At 43.1% G+C, this 14,511-nt stretch overlaps 1 protein-coding gene across 7 annotated transcripts in view; it reads right to left on the reverse strand.

Annotated features, from left to right (window-relative positions):
• erbin (erbb2 interacting protein) overlaps positions 1-14,511 on the reverse strand; it is a 51,570-nt gene that overhangs the window by 27,752 nt on the left and 9,307 nt on the right. For 6 of the 7 annotated variants that reach the window (XR_009120246.1, XR_009120247.1, XM_058057301.1 and 3 more), the window contains exon 2: positions 13,623-13,684. The exons of the other annotated variant lie outside the window; for it this stretch is intronic. The gene's annotated coding sequence lies outside the window, so the exon portion shown is untranslated. The remainder of the gene's footprint in view (positions 1-13,622; positions 13,685-14,511) is intronic. 7 annotated transcript variants of the gene reach the window in all.

Genomic DNA, 14,511 nt, shown 5'->3' on the forward strand with positions numbered 1-14,511 from the left:
TCCAAAGCTTTGGGTCTCCAGCGAACCACATAGAGAGCTATTATCCACAAAGAACAAAAACATGGAACAGTGGTGAACCTTCCCGGAGTTGCCTGTCAACCAAAATGACCCCAAGAGCGCAGTGACGGCTCATCGGAAAGTTCACAAACGATCCCACAACAATATCCAAAGAACTACAGGCCTCAGTTAAGGTTAAGTTCACCATATAAAAAGACACTGGGCAAAAACGGCTCAGTTCAAAAATGAAAACCACTGCGGTGGTCTGACCAGTAATGTGTGCCATTACATTTGCCGTAAAATTAACACTGCATTTCAGAAAAAGAACATCCTAGCAACAGTAAAATAAGATGGTGGTAGTGTGATGGTCTGGGGCTGTTTTGCTGCTTTAGGGCCTGGAAGCATGATTTCTGTCTACCAAAAATCCAGAAGGAGAATGTCCGGCCATCAGTTGGTGACCTCAAGTTCAAAGTAACTTGGGTTCTGCTCCAGAACCTTCTGATCCAAAACACACCAGCAAGTCTCCCTCGCAGTTGTTGCTGCTAAGGGTGGCCCAACCAGTTGTTAGCTTTTTACCCCAAACAGGGTCATGTAGGTTTGGATGTTTTAGCTCACTGAATATTAAAAAGTTTCATTTAAAAACTGCATTGTGTTGTCATTGACTAATATTTACATTTGTTTGTTGGGGGTGGGCTTTTTCCCCACCCCCATATATGTTGGTGGGATTTCATGATGATGTTCATGTCAGGGTGATGTTACAGACCAGGGGTGGGCAAACTGCGGCCCACCAGGTGTTTGAATCCGACCCGCCAGTATTCTGCAATCTTCAGTATTTGACCTTTTAACATACAAGGTGGCAACATGACTTGCAAGTCGGATGTCTTACTCAGTGAAAAAAAAGGAAAAAAAAACTAAAATTCTATTTGGTAATTTTTTTATGTCTGATGTTTAAAGTACTCCTGAAAAAAGGGGAATTGAGAACATATAGCCGATAGTATGACACTTTAAAAAATAAAATTAGACAAATAAGTCAATGCGTAGGCTGCACGGTGAGCGAGTGGTTAGTGCAGACCATTTCTGTGTGGAGTTTGCATGTTCTACCCGTGCATGTGTGGGTTTTCTCCGGTTTCCTCCCACATTCCAAAAACATGCTAGGTTAATTGGCAACTCCAAATTGTCCATAGGTATGAATGTGAGTGTGAATGGTTGTTTGTCTATATGTGCCCTGTGATTGGCTGGCCACCAGTCCAGGGTGTACCCCGCCTCTTGCTCCAAGACAGCTGGGATAGGCTCCAGCACCCCCGCGACCCTCGTGAGGATAAGCGGTAAAAAATGAATGAATGAAGTCAATGCGAACTGTTAGATTTATAAGCGTAAAATAGTGTGTGTGTGTGTGTGTGTGTGTGTGTGTGTGTGTGTGTGTGTGTGTGTGTGTGTGTGTGTGTGTGTGTGTGTGTGTGTGTGTGTGTGTGTGAAATATATATTCTGCCTCCGTGGACAATTTTGTTAAGTCAACGCGGCCCACGAGTCAAAAAGTCTGCCCACCCGTTATAGACTGTTCTAGAGTGGGGGACACTATATTGTCTCCGTCTGTCACGTGCATTCAATACTCATTCAATTGAAATGTAATTAATGAAATAAATCCATTACTTCCATTAACATGCTACTTTTGACAATGAATATAAATTGCTACAAGTGAGACAGGAACAGCTAAAGGGAAAATCCATGTGTCATAGTTCTGCTTTCAGTTCAGTGAAATAACACTCTTTTCCACAAAAAGGAAAAAAACACATCACTTGGGAAACTTGTGATGAAACCAAAGTGGACGTTGAGTTCACCTGCTTCTCGGTCACCGTTTATTTAAGCAGTACAGGTTTGATAGTAGGGGGTCAACAAAGGTTTCATATGGAATGCAAGCCAACAAGAGAGGCTTTGTTGCTTGGAGCATGTACAGAATGTTGGCACTTGTTTGTTCTGCTACACACAACCCTCACCCGCCATGCTCTTTCTCTCAAATGATCATCGGACGATATGGCCCGTAACAACAAGCCACTGTGTCGGTTAACAGCAGGGAGCTTCTACTTTTGGAGCTGCTCAACGATCTGAGCGAAACATGGCAAGAAAGAAGAGAAATATTGTATAGAATGATGTGGTGCTGTCATTTGTCTTTTCACCCAGGTGTGGGTGTCGAAAGGTCAGCTTGGCTGGTGAGGAACTTCCAACCAAAAGGTTGAGTCACTCACACACACACACACACACACACACACACACACACACACACACACACACACACACACACACACACACACACACACGTCATGTGATCCGAGGGCCTCCCACACTCTCCACCAGGACAGCAGGTTACTGACATTTAAATACTCTTCTGTAATCAGCGCCGTCAGCAGTGAGGTCCACATGGGTCCAATCAGGAAGAGTACCGAGTGTGTGGACGCTGTTTGCTGCTGGCCAGTGTGGGAGGACTGAGAGAGTGTGTGGATTGGTTGTGCGTTACCACAGAAATACTCCAGTAGCTTCTTGTAAAAGTAGGCTCACTAACGTAATTGCGACTTACAGAATGGAGATTATTTTAAGAACAAATGTCATCCCAGGGTAATATAAAATCTGGATGTATCTAATATTCTTCCATAAAAGGTAAACATACGTTAGAAATAATGAAAAATGCATTCTAAAATATTTGTATTTTTGTGCTTGGCACGTTGCCCTTATCTGGTATTCCCGTCAGCCTTGTTGCTACATCCCAGGAGTCCTTCCGATGGAGCTGTGCATTTTCCGTTTACTTTATACTGCACATTAGTTCTCATCGCAGTGTCTTTTGGTTTGTTTTACCTGCAGCGTTGATTTTTGTTACCTAAAGACGACTTTGTGGTTTTCAGTCATGCCTGCTCTACATGAGCAGTTCCGCTTCTGCATCCAGAAAAGTTCTCATTTCTAATATGAACCCCCCCCCACACCGATTTTTGCTGCACAAATATTAAAATTTTTCTTCTCAAATAATCTTTGTAAATTTTATTTGTTTCCATAATAAAACTTTTTCCTCAACCTAATTTTCCCCCCAAATTTTTTGTTTTGTTTGCGTCTCATGACTTCAATATTTTGACTTTATGCTGTTAAAACGACATCTTCCTCATAACATTACGAGTTTATTCTTGTAAAATTGTGACTTCTCTCCTGACAATACCATCTTTTGTCTTAATGTTTTGATTTTATTCTCCTAACATTACAGCTGTTTTCTTCCATTTCTGCTGTTTTTCCCCACTAGCTCAACCTTTCTTGTTGTATATTTTTGTTTGTGATTAGGACTTCATTCATTCATTTTCTACCGCTTATCCTCATGAGGGTTGCGGGGGTGCTGGAGCCTATCCCAGCTGTCATCGGGTGGTGGCCAGCCAATTACAGGGCCCATATAGACAAACAACCATTCACACTCACATTCATACCTATGGACAATTTGGAGTCACCAATTAACCTAGCATGTTTTTGGAATGTGGGAGGAAACCGGAGTAGCCGGAGAAAACCCACGCATGCACAGGGAGAACATGCAAACTCCACACAGAAATGGCCGAGGGTGGAATTGAACTCGGGTCTCCAAGCTGTGAAGTCTGCGCGCTAACCACTCGATTGCCGTGCAGCCTGATTATGAGTTTATTCCCGTAATATTTTAGACTTTATTATCATAGCATTACGAGTATTCCAAAACCTAATTTTCCAAAAATTGACTTTAGAAAATTTAGGATTCTGACATTTGTCCAAAAATGGTGACTTTTTTTTCCTAATTTCATGACTTAGTCTCTTAATATTTAGACATCATTCCTGTAAGATTACCGCTGAATTTTCTACTTTTGTTATTTTTTTGGTTAATTTTCTATTCTATTCTTTTCTATTCTAAAGTTCTATTTTTAAGAACATCCTGATTGCCGCAAATGGCCCTCTGGCCGCACTTTGAGACATCCCTGACATAAGGGAATGACATTGTTGGGGTAATCTGACCGAAAAAGGATACATTTTTTAACACCTGAGTAATGTGGTTAAAAGTTACGACTTTGCAGGGCGTAAAAAAGCAAATAGAACTGCCAGCAGATGATTGTGAGTGCAGCAGCAAGGAGGTAGCAGGAAGTGAGTGTACTCAACCTACACAATACTACAAAGTTGCAACATTGTCCAGTGTTTGTTTGCCATCGGCTAGCTTGTTTACGTACCCAAGTAATAAGTCAGATAGAAGAAGGTCAATGCAAAGAGGCTAAGAACACGTATATGCAACATCCATCCAAAGCAAACTAAGATTTGTATTCCTCTCCCACGTATACTGGGACAATGCAAGTAGTCTGATTTATAAGACTAGCTCCATTCCGACATTTAGGAAGAGAAAGACAAGGAGAAGGCCACACTAATGAGCTCCTCAGTGCCAACAACACAAAGTGACCTACATTTAGATGGCCGACTGCGCTCGCGCATCCTCGGCCCCTCGCTTTGAAGAAGGTTTCAAACGGCACCACAATCGATACGTTCCAGACGTGAACACACATTCCCATTTTATTCCCCTCATCAGAGCCGGGACGCTGCTTCCCCGTCACAAACCGGCTGACTTGCTCCGATTCCAGTGCATCCTGGGTCACGGATTTTGTCATGGGAACTACTGCTGCATTCCAGAAAATTAGAAAGTTGAAAATGTCACACCTGCAACCAGGAAAAGTGCAATGGAATGCCGGTGTATGGCGTTCCTGCTCACCAAATTGGGGCAAATTAAGCGCCGACAGTCAATGGTGTCTTCATAAACAAATACGGTCGAAGTAAATATGGTCTAAGTGGGACATTTTCCACTTCCCAGCCTGGTGAAAACCCGGTGACCGAGAGGTCATAGCCGCGCTTGGCTTTCTCCACAGTCCCTGCAGAATAATCCCGACTCGGATACAACTGACGGCAAACGTCGTGTGAGCCGTGTTCGCGTTTGTGTGATGGCGAGCGCATGTCGGCAGCAACGAGCAGCTTGCGTTATTAATAGCTAGCTGGCACAATGTGATTAGCACTTCCTGAAAGCAGCTTTTCATCCAGATTGTGGCTTGCCGGGATTGCCGGCTACAGCTGAAACATATTTGGCGGAGATTACAGACAGAAGCAGCCTGGAATGAAGTCAACCAGACGAGGAAGAGGAAACAGAGGGAACCGGTGTGAGGTGGAGCTTTTCCACACGCTTCCCAGGATGCAACTGGAGTTACTAACCCCACAAACAAACTGGAGGTGGACCAACATGACATTAGAGGTTTATCTGGATTAAAACCTGGTAGGAGTCGGACAACACTAATAGCGACTTTCTTTTCATGTCAAGTCAACACATTGATGAATGCAGTTCCTCTTTATCTCGACCACCGCTGTGTTCGCCAAGCAACCAAATGCTCCCATTCAACAGGAAGTGAAAAGCTGGCGGTATCACCGAGAGTGCTGGCGACAGACTAGAACCTGAAGTTCCAGTTTCACTCCAGTTTTGGTTCCCAGCGCTTTGGCGCTCAGTGGTCTTGCGTGACTGCGAAAAACAAAACCGTGATTGTTTGGTCTGAAATGAGGGTGAGTAATCTGATCTGCGAGCAGGACAAAGTGGCTTCTAGCTGGGCTATCAGCGCACGTGGAGCATATGCACACTGATCCATATCAGGAGCTTAATCAGAGCCGGTGTGATTCATCTGTTTGAGAATGTGCAAACCACATCAGAGCAGCACAAGGTCAGTTCCTTTCTTGACAAGCGAGCGTGCGCCATCCGGAGGGTCTTCATCTCCACACCCTTGAGAGGGATATCATAATTATACTAATGAATTATTCTCACGTTTTATCTACGCGTGCAGATGGGCCTAGGGCACAAGAACATTGTCTTTTCTTCCACTTCATTTGCTGAGTCCTTCACCAACTGGAGGTTATGCAGATGTCATACATTCCCAGCAGACCATAGGAGGATCTACTCAGGCTTTTCCCACAGCACGCTATGGGCACTCAGGACCTGAGGATAAACGTGTGCTTTTCATCACTTCCTGACATCCAAACAACACTGGAGACGGAGGAGGCAACACGTCTCCACAAGAAGTGGATTATATCAGAAATTGCGCCACGATATTACGTAACAGTAGCAGCGCATTCTGGTATGGAACATCTGATACCAGCATGGTAGTATGGTATCGTGAGGGACAGGAAGTGTTTGTTTACCAAGTAGACGTAAGATGCAACAAAACCAGAGAGCAATAGTGGCAAGGAGAAGCTTGAAAACCTGTAGTTGGTCTCCTGTTTGGGAGTTTTGGCGTTAATCGGATCTTATACTTGGACAGCAAAACAAGAGAAGCAGTAAAACCAAGTACGGAATAATACGAGACAAAACCTTTCCTATTCAATAATGAGATCACTGCTGCTTAGTTACTGTTGTGTCCTGGCACGTGTTGCGTGGAAGAGTCATGTGATTTCCGTCTTTGAACGTGACATATGTCATGATTACGTGTGTGTGTGTGCGCGCGCGCAGGGGAAGGGGGATGGCTTGAGTTTTTGTTGTTATTTTTGGCGTGGTTCGGCAGACAGTAGCCTGTTTTGGTTTTGCAATAAAAGGATTGTTGATGGACCACCTCCTCGATGTTACAATTCCATCTTTATCCTTCATGATGGAGGAGTAGCGTGGCTGTGTGAGGGCCTCTCATAGCGTAGCTGTAACCATTTCTCGAGAAAGACATGTTTATGGGCAAAAATTGCGCTTTTTAATAAATTCATGAATGTGCGTACATAAACACTAAAAGACAAAATTTGAAATGCAGTAATGCTGCACTTTACCGTGTCCTGTAGCACATTCCAAAAATAGCATTTTACAAGAAAAGAAAACAAAAAAGCAAAAATTTTAAGTAATTAATTTAAAGAATTAAATCAAAATATTACCAAAATAAAGAGAAAAAGTAACGTTGTAATATTATGAGTAAAAAGAATGTCATTTTAGTAGCATGCAGTAGAAATATTAAAGAAAGACATTTTAAGTCATAATATTATGAAAACCCAAAATAAAATTGTAAATAGAGAAGAATTAGGTTGTGGAAAAAGTAGCAATGTAGCAACAAGAATAAAGTCTAGATATTACAGCAAAAGTTTTACGAAAAAAAAGTTGAAATACTTGGGCAAAAAACAGCAAAAATAGAAAAAACTGCTGAACTTTGCAAGAATAAAGTCAGAAATTAATTCACAGGTCCGCATGTCCAAAAGGAGTAGGAAGAAGCAAAGCAAAGCTTATTAAATCCTACCCCCACCTTTTCAGATTCTGACCCCCTTTTAGTTTTACAATCTATTAGTTACATTTGTTCACTTCCTGTATTCCAGGTATGATTTTTTTTTACACACTAAAGTGTAAGGTAATGTTAATGTAACCATGTAATACAATTTTTTACAACCATAATAAATAATGATCATAGATTTAATCATCAAAATGGTGATTTATAATAAAATCAGCACATCATGACTGGTTCAAGACTCTTCTTCCTTGTATTTTGCAAACATCAACTGCTTGTATAGTTTCTTGAATTAGCTCATCATTGTGTATTATTTGAGTTCCTTACTCGATCTGTTCCATGGTTTGATTATATTAAGAAAAAGTCGTACTATAATGAGGTAAAAAAAAAAAGTCAAAATATTGCGAGATTAAATTTGTAATATGTGTACGTTTTAGTATTATTTTAATAGCATCAGGTTGAAATATTAAAGAAAAAACATACATATATTATTATGAAAACAAAAATAAGTGTTTTAAAAATTACTTTTGTAAGTTTAGTTTTTGTCTATTACGTGTAGCTTGGTGGAAAAGGTTTGAAATACCCTGCAATAAGGAACTTTACTAAAAATGAAATAATCATTCTCTTCAAACTCTCTGCATTGGTGTAAATTCCTAAATATTGTAATAGTTTTATGTTAACTATTGGAGAATTACAAAAGCTAATCAGTTTTATGTTTTGCATTTCGTCCCCCAAAATAAACCCAAGCGAGGAAGGTACCAAACTGTGGTGATGGCGTACAGTTACATGCCAACATAAGAGTGATGCATTTTGACAAATTATTGCGCAAGTAGACGCCCACCAAGATGTTTACGAACTTCCTGGAAAGCCACTTCCTGCCCACGTGACGGCTGCCATCAACTGCTGAGGTCTGCAGCAACAGCAGAGTGTCCATCCTGCGAGAACCATGACGTCAGCTTCGTCACAAGCAGCGCAAACACAACAGGAAAGCACTGCGGTTCCACGTGCATGCTCATCTATGGTGTCGTTCAAAATGCAATGACGCGCTCATGTTCTAACAACATGTGTGCAACGTGTTCTTCATCTTTGCACGTGTGTTGAGCAAACAGCTGCAACAGGATGAACAGGTCTGCTGGTTGACGTCGTGTTTACACAGAACGTTGCATCATCGTGAGGTTCTGGCTGCCAGGTTAATGAAGCTACAGAAAATGAAACAACACGAAACTAACCACTAAAAGTCTCCAGGCTCTTCAAACTCTAGTGCATTCATCACAGGCAACACGCACATCCAGTATGTTACCATGACAACAGCTTCACAAAGAAAGAGTTTGTGTAAACGACCCCAAAGTCATGTACACGGCACAGGACTTTGGCCTGTTGCAATGTACCTTTCTGGATTCATGAGGGGGGAAAAAAACCCAACAGAAATGGAGGTGCCAGCTAGCTATAAATAGCACAGCAGTAAAAAATGTAAAAAATCTCCAGTGCCTGCAAGTTCTTAATTAAATATGAGCTCTAGTTAAGTAGGAGCCTTTGGGATTCATTTGTACAGAATCAGAGTGACGTGAACTCCCCACAATGCTGCACTAGCATGAGCGCATACACCAAGGAGGCAGCAGAAGCACGCAGTCCCAAACCACCTTAGTCAGACTGATCGGCAGAGTCAAGGGTGCACAACATCTGCTGTGTCTTAATGAGGGAAAAGTTCATATCCAATGTACTTTATGCAAGAAAAAAAACAGTGTCTAGCTTGTATCTGTGTCCACGTGTTTGTGTTCTAATAAGCAGGTTGCTGTATTACACAACATTGAGGTCACGGCAGCACATCCATGCAGACAAATGCTGCTCGCCAACTGGAAGAGGAGCTCGTTCATCTAATGCTTTGTTGCTAATGGCCGCTTTGGTTGTTCATTCATTCATTCATTTTGTACCGCTTATCCTCATGAGGGTCGCGGGGGAGCTGGAGCCTATCCCAGCTGTCTTCGGGCGAGAGGCGGGGTCCACCCTGGACTGGTCGCCAGCCAATCAGAGGGCACTTAGTATAGACCAGGGGTCAGCAACCCGCGGCTCCAGAGCCGCATGTGGCTCTCCAGCCTCTTTGTTGCGGCTCCCTTTGCAATGCTTGAATATTTTTTAGCACCCGTGTGGTGAAAATGCACGTCTTTGTTATGAGTTTACAAAAATCCAACTTTGTGTGAGACCATGAATGCATCCTGACTGAGTTCTGACTGGTGACTGAATGAGCAGACAGGATGCTATCCAGTTCTCTCTGACAGGTTAACATGAAGGGAAATGAGTAATACTTTGAGTTATTTGAGTTATTAATTATTATTAATGAGTTATTTGACGATTCTAAAAAATAAATTAGAGCTCATTTAAAAACAAAAGTTTATCTCCAGTACTAGCAAGAGTACTCCAACTCGTCTTTTTTTTTCCCTCCAATGTTGTTTTAAACATACAACGTTTTGCGGCTCCAGGCTATTTTTCTTTAGTGGGCAAGTGGGTGAAATGGCTCTTTTCATAGTAAAGGTTGCCGACCCCTGGTATAGACAAACAACCATTCACACTCACATTCATACCTATGGACAATTTGGAGTCGCCAATTAACCTAGCATGTTTTTGGAATGTGGGAAGAAACGGAGTACCCGGAGAAAACCCACGCATGCACGAGGAGAACATGCAAACTCCACACAGAGATGCCCGAGGGTGGAATCGAACTTGGGTCTCCTAGCTGTGAGGCCTGGGTGCTAACCACTCCTCTGCCGTGCAGCCCCGCTTTGGTTGTTCTGCTAAGAAATCATTCATTCATTCATTCATTTTCTACTGGTTTTCCTCACGAGGGTCGCGGGGAGTGCCGGAGCCTATCCCAGCTGTCTTCGGGCGAGAGGCGGGGTACACCCTGGACTGGTCGCCAGCCAATCACAGGGCACATATAGACAAACAACCATTCACACTCACATTCATACCTATGGACAATTTGGAGTCGCCAATTAACCTAGCATGTTTTTGGAATGTGGGAGGAAACTGAGTACCCGGAGAAAACCCACGCATGCATGGGGAGAACATGCAAACTCCACACAGAGATGGCCGAGGGTGGAATCGAACCCTTGTCTCCTAGCTGTGAAACCTGCGTGCTAACCACTCTTCCGCCATGCAGCCCCGCTTTGGTTGTTCTGCTAAGAAATCAGTCTGACCTTAATTAGTACATTATCAGAAATAGTGTATTTGTTCAAATCAATTGACCTAATGCTAAAACATCAGAGTTCCGTCAGCTTGAGGGCGTACCAGCTGACATGACAGCATTTGTTAGTGTTGCCACGGAGAAAGTGACGTTCCGACCACACATGGCAAGAGATGAGAGGACGACCTTTTTCCACTTAGCATAAAGAGCTGACCTCAGATCTGCATGGGCACAATTCATCCAAACAAGTGTGAAGCCAAAGAAGACATCACGAGGCGCCGTGTGGCCAAGAGCGGCAAAGCTTCTATCAAATGTAGACTGATGCGGAGCAGAGCGGAACGAATGTTTGGGCCACGACCCCGCTCAGAACTTGGTCTCAGAACTTCCCGTCTGCCTTTGTGTTGTCTTTTTAAAAGTAACACTGTGATGTTTTCGCCGCTTCCTCTTGAAACGTGAGACGAGCATTCATTCAAGTTCTTGTAATGGTGACGCTTTGTAATATATCAATTATACTTCCCATGTCGAAAATTTATTCTTAACTGGAACCAATCTAAAGTGTGCCGAGACTGCAGCATTTCCCGTGCTTTTGTTTATTTGTGGAGACCCATTTATTTTTATTTCCAAAAATACATTTAGATTGAGCAAAAATTCCATCCCTCCATCCATCCATCCATCCATCTTCTCTGCCGTTTATCCTCAGAAGGGTCACCTGACCCAGCTGACAGCTGGTCACCAGTCAATTGCAGGGCACATATCGACACACAACCATTCACACCTATGGACAATTAAGAGTCTACAATTAACCTTACATGCATGTCTTTGGAATGAGGGATTAAACTGAGCAGGTTAGGTGGCATTTTTTACATTTATTTTCCCTGTGGTTTGTGGTTGTGTTCTATAGGATCAAACTCAAGGCCCAGGGACCAGATTTGGCCCGCAATCTTGTTTTATGTGGCCTGAGGAAGCATGTATTTATTTGATCATTTTTACTATTTTTACACACACACACACACACACACACACACACACACACACACACACACACGTGTGTGTGTGTGTAAAAATAGTAAAAAATAGTAAATTATATATATATATTATATATATATACACACACATTCATATATATATACATATATATCCAAACACTTGGTGACCCTTGTTTTTGGTGAGTAATATGTCGACCGACAACAGCGTGACCCCTACCTACCGGCGCCACTCGATGCCAACGGGGCAGCTAATACCAGTTCTATCAAAGCCTGACTTTTGGCAACCCAACACACACCTGTGGTTTCTACACACAAGCCCAGTCCAGACTGCAAGGAATACATAATGATGAATTATGAATGAATAACTGGGTCAGATATGCAACTTGGCCTCACTTGGACCCCACTGCCAGTGGAATGTAACAACCAAAAATAAATGACTACCGCTTTCATCCTTATCTGGATCTGCACCAAACATTATTGTTGTTTTCTTTGGCCTTTGTGCGACCCCTCTACAAATTTTGGTGTAATCCCGCCAAATAACTGTAAACAAATTGCATTTCTCCACAAGCGAATGCTGAAACCTGACTTCCTCAGTTTTGGACTCTCCATTGCCAGGAGTTTTCCCTGCAGTGTGGAAAAAAAGCACATCAGACAAGACACTCCCCTCAAGACAAAGGGCATACCAAAATAAGACGGGGAGATTTTTTTTAAAATGGTGTGTATGAATGTGGCTTGATTGTGGTGCCACAGTCCAGCCTGCAGCATCAATTTTCTTCTCACGGAAGTGATGCAGTCCGAGCGGTACCCAAGACAACATGAGGGCCCCGCCTCGTCCTGCTGGAGGCCACCTGACATGATCCACCTGCCAAACTAGCTCTGAGTAAACCGAGTGTCTCGTTTCAGCCCCCAGGTCGCAAATAGCTGCTTGCTGTGCGCCTCATCCTCCTTTTAAGCCAACAGAGGCTGTGACAGCTGGCAGTCAACAATTCCAGTGTGACGCTTGAATTAGCAGCGGACCCGTTAAAGCTGTTTGGTGTTAACTTGTTTGGAACAGCTACAAATGTCCCTTTAGTCCGTGCAAAAGCTCTTCCTGCAGCTGCCTTGTTGTGAGGCTCTCCCGGTGGTGGGAATAATTACGTTTATTGTGACTGCTCACCATGGGACAATGTGACGGTGCAGCCACCATGCGATGCCGATGTCTATAAGCGGGCTGACGAGAGGGCATGTAGCTACCCAAGGGTTCGTTTTGGGTGCATCGTATTGTCCAAACCAGCTGAGTAAATAAAAGTGCTTCCCACATGTTTGCAATCTATTTGTGGTGGTGGGTTGCAGGGCGTCATCGTCAAATCTGGTCACTTCTGCTTGGTGAGAAGAGCAATAGGGTCTGAATACTTGAATAGTATCAAATACATATAAATATATACAATAAAATGCATGTATATGTGTATATATATGTGTGTGTGTACATGTATGTGTGTATATATATATATATATATATATATATATATATATATATATATATATATATATGTTCTTATTCCATGCCTACAGGTCTCCAATAGGCTGCACGACGGATGAGCACGCAGGCATCACAGCTGGGAGACCCGAGTTCAATTCCACCCTCAGCCATCTCTGTGTGGAGTTTGCATGTTCTCCCCGTGCATTTGTCGGTTTTCTCTGGGTTCTCCGGTTTCCTCCCACATTCCAAAAACATGCTAGGCTAATTGGTGACCCCAATTTGTCCATCGGTATGAATGTGAGTGTGAATGGTTGTTTGTCTATATGTGCCTTGTGATTGGCTGGCCACCAGTCCAGGTTGTACCCCGCCTCTCGCCCAAAGACAGCTGGGATAGGCTCTAGCGACCCTTGTGAGGATGAGCGGTAGAAAACGAATGAATGAAAAAGGTCTCCAATAATGTAAACAACAGTATTTAGAAAGTCATAAAGACGTTTTCTAGGTTTTTAACTATGAAAATATTTCATTTGCCAACATAGAATCCTATATTGCGGAAATTAATTAACCGTTGACTCTTCAGAACACTGACCCCTCCTGCTACATCTTATTATTCTCTGGCAGACGTGTGAGGTTTGTTAAGCAAACAGTCCGATTATAATGTGTTTATGAGTGAGGGTGACCAGGTAGAACCAAATCAATTTGGAGGTCCATCACAAAAGTATGGGAAAAAAATGACGTACCTTGTCATTTAGGACTCAAGCACCCGGACGGCTGGTCAAGAGCCAGTGACAACAACTTTCTTCTATATTGAAAAACACAAAGCAGAAGACAACAGGAGCCACGGTAAATACAGGTAAAAGTTGTCATAATAAGTCAGTACTGTTTGTACAGTAGACACCAAAACCTGGCGGGAGACGTGCGGCCTTGATCGTCATGTTTCTGCAGCCCAATATGGCGGCAGCATCTACCTCGCCAGCTGATGTGACCAAACAAGACGCGGCGGGTAGATAGGGTTGTTTATTGAGCGCACAATGGTGTCTCCTCGCAGTTGCGAAGGAGACAAAGACGCCAGCGAGGGACATTTTGACTTATTCATCGCACCTCCCAATCAGCTGCAAACACTCGGCAGCTTCTGCTCCACTTCCTCTTTGGTGCTTTCAATCTCAACAAACAAAGGTTCCGCCGCTGACACGCTCCAGACCTAAATAAAGCATCAAGTTTCACTGGGGGTGGGGGTGGGGGCCGACACAAGAAGTAACACTCGCACTTTGTTTAGATGAGTCATGTTGATTTTTCACCACAATACGATCAGAAGTAATAATGGTGATTATTGATAACTGGGCCACAGAATTAAAGCCAAAGCGACACACCACATGCACAGATGGACCACAGACTACCTAATCGATGCTGATCATCTACTGTCATTACTGGCAAACACAACAAAAACAATCGATAAACACAAGCTGCAACATTCGTTAATCATCATGAGCAAATGACAAACGACTACCTGCCACAGCTACAGACGCGTCTGGCTCAGCTATCCTCAAATCAAACGTGACGGAGATCTGCTGGCTCGCGCTGGTATGTTGAGGCGTGTCGCAGCTTTGTAAAAACGCCCCGGGTGAGGTT

Source organism: Doryrhamphus excisus, chromosome 19, assembly GCF_030265055.1.
Source record: "Doryrhamphus excisus isolate RoL2022-K1 chromosome 19, RoL_Dexc_1.0, whole genome shotgun sequence".
Taxonomy (NCBI): Eukaryota; Metazoa; Chordata; class Actinopteri; order Syngnathiformes; family Syngnathidae; genus Doryrhamphus; species Doryrhamphus excisus.